Below are 2,371 nucleotides of genomic sequence, written 5' to 3'. Positions count from 1 at the left end.
TGCTCTTTAGTATTTCATAGAGCATTGGACCAACTTTGGCAGAAAAGCTCTGCTCTAGGAGGACAAGATTTCCAGTTCATACTGGAATCTTTGTCAAACTATTCCCAGACTAACTTATCCCACTTAACAGATTTCCAGTCTGAGGAGAGCTAGGAAGGACAAAGATACTTTTCTGAAGTGGAGAGTTTCTTCTGACTTGACAAATCTCCACAGGGCATCACAAGGCAAGCATCAGAAGTAATAGTTTGGGGTGAACTCGACCTAGGTACATGAATAATGAGAGGACTAACAATAGAAGGGGAAAAGAAAGGGAGGCAACATAAGAGGATCAAACCCATTTTAGCTTTAGCTTGGTTGGAGTTGGTGCTGGAATAGCTGTCTATGATTCTGAAGGGGGTGGTGCTCTTTTGACCCGGGTGTGATGAGTCCATCCTCTTCCTGCTGTTTGAACTGTGGCCTCGTTGTTTAGAAACACTAGGTAGGGTCCTTCCCAAGCTGGTTTGAGTTTTCCTTCTCTCCAACTTTTGATGAGGATGTGGTCCCCAGGCTGATGTTGGTGTACTGGAAACTCTAGGGGTGGCACCTATGCTAAAAAACCCTTTAGTTCTGAGGGAAGAGAAAGTGGAATATAAACCAAGTGTATAATTTCTGAGAAACCGATCTTTTGTTTCAAATGTCGGAAGATCAGTAGTAGAATGTAGATAAGGCAATTCATAAAGGTTAACAACCAGCGGGTCTTAATTTCTCCTTACCACTAGAGTGCTCAGTAATCGTACAGGTTTGTTGTTTTTCTTGTTATTAGTTTGTTTCTGTTTTTGTTGTTGTTTTGTTCTTCTTCCTATTTGGGTTACATCAACTCTTATCTGACTTGATCACATCCGAAGGAAAGCTCCAAATTATGGGGAACAAGGCCTTCAAAGTGCCTAAATTTCCACAGACAAAAAGGGTGGTGTGGTGTTGGGAGAAAAATGGCCAGCAAAAGGTGGTGGTGGGAGGCGGGGGAAAGGAAAGGTTTTTTATTTTGATTATTTAAGTGGTTTTATTTACATAACAAGGCCACCTTTTAGCTAGGCAGGCCAAACTGGAACAGCAATGGCTGTCACCCCACACTGCAGTTCCATAGCTAAGGATTCTGCCTTCTTTTTTCCACCATGACAGCCTGGTTTTGTTTCCTAAATCAAGTCCTTTCTGGTTTGATACTTGGTACTTCTGAAATAGCAGCAATTTGTTCTAGCTGAAATATGGTAATGAGATTTAAAAATTTTTTTTTTTTTCTTTTTGAGATGGAGTTGCGCTCTTGTTGCCCAAGCTGGAGTGCAATGGCGTGATGTTGGCTCACTGCAACCTCTGCTTCCTGGGTTCAAGAGATTCTCCTGCCTCAGCCTCCCAAGTAACTGGGATTATAGGCGCATGCCACCATGCCCAGCTAATTTTTTGTATTTTTAGTAGAGATGGGGTTTTACCATGTTGGCCAAGCTGGTCCTGAACTCCTGACCTCAGGTGATCTGCCCACCTCTGCCTCCCAAAGTGCTGGGATTACAGGAACCAGCCACTGCACCCGGCCTTAAAAGATTTTTTAAAAGGTGCTCAGTGGTTAAAAGTCAGCTTAATTAAAAGATAACTTTCAATATGTGTGTATATGTGCATGTGTGTGTGTGCTTGTATTTAAAAGACCTTAAAGTTTTTATTTTGCTCCTAGGACCTCGTTCCTTTTTTGAGCGAAAGTTTTCTTCTTTTCAGTTGACTGAATTCTGTTTTCTAAATTTACTGGTGCTGTCTCTCTCTTGCACCCTCTGCTGCATGAGGGACTTAAGATAGTTTATAATAGCCTGGGGTTTCTTAAAGAAGATGGAGAAGGTGCCAGACTCCCTTGGGAGAGACCTGTTTTTCCTTATGGAACCCTGAGAGTGTAAGCAGACACGTTCATCTCAGCTCTTAACTTGCTTCCTTTCGTGTTGTGTTACCTGATTTACTGACTAGAATAGTTATTGCAACAGAGGCTACTCTTGGGTTTCTAAGGAAGAGTGTAGTTTAGACACTTACAAATGCCTTTTTTAAAAAACAAATTTTTTAAGTGTGCTGTAAAAGCATCACATGGTCTAGCCTCATAGTAATTCTCCCTTTTTGGAGACCCAGGATTCAGTGTGGGCGCTGCCCAGAGCTCAGAGATCCAGTTAAAAGATAGGTAGTTCCTAGCTAAATAAAATTGGTCTCCTCATACAATCTTACGATAGATTTCTATAATTTTATGTTTGATTTGGCATCCATCTTTAATCTCCCTCTAGCACCATTAGACTTTTTCTCTCAGTACTTTAAGATGTAAATTTTGCTATCTGATTTTTTGTCTAAGAGTTGTTTTCCTTCAATATAC

The sequence above is a fragment of the Chlorocebus sabaeus genome, chromosome 14, assembly GCF_047675955.1.
Source record: "Chlorocebus sabaeus isolate Y175 chromosome 14, mChlSab1.0.hap1, whole genome shotgun sequence".
Taxonomy (NCBI): Eukaryota; Metazoa; Chordata; class Mammalia; order Primates; family Cercopithecidae; genus Chlorocebus; species Chlorocebus sabaeus.
This window is presented reverse-complemented; position numbering follows the sequence as displayed.